Source organism: Ranitomeya variabilis, chromosome 1 (assembly GCF_051348905.1).
Source record: "Ranitomeya variabilis isolate aRanVar5 chromosome 1, aRanVar5.hap1, whole genome shotgun sequence".
In the NCBI taxonomy this organism is placed as follows: domain Eukaryota; kingdom Metazoa; phylum Chordata; class Amphibia; order Anura; family Dendrobatidae; genus Ranitomeya; species Ranitomeya variabilis.
Window position 1 is genome coordinate 653,701,247 of NC_135232.1, and position 208 is coordinate 653,701,454.

Below are 208 nucleotides of genomic sequence, written 5' to 3' on the forward strand. Positions count from 1 at the left end.
GAAAAAATGAAAATATTCCCCTCTAATGGAGATTTTTCCAATTTGGGACTGTAGTGTCACATTGGACTACAGGAGCCTGGAATAATCCAAGACTGGCATAGAAACTCTGATGATATGAATTACCAGTGAAGGTAAGTCTATGCATTTTTTCCTAGTGCCAGTCTGCTGTGTGATCTGCAGCAAGATCTAGATGTTTCGCTGCAGAACG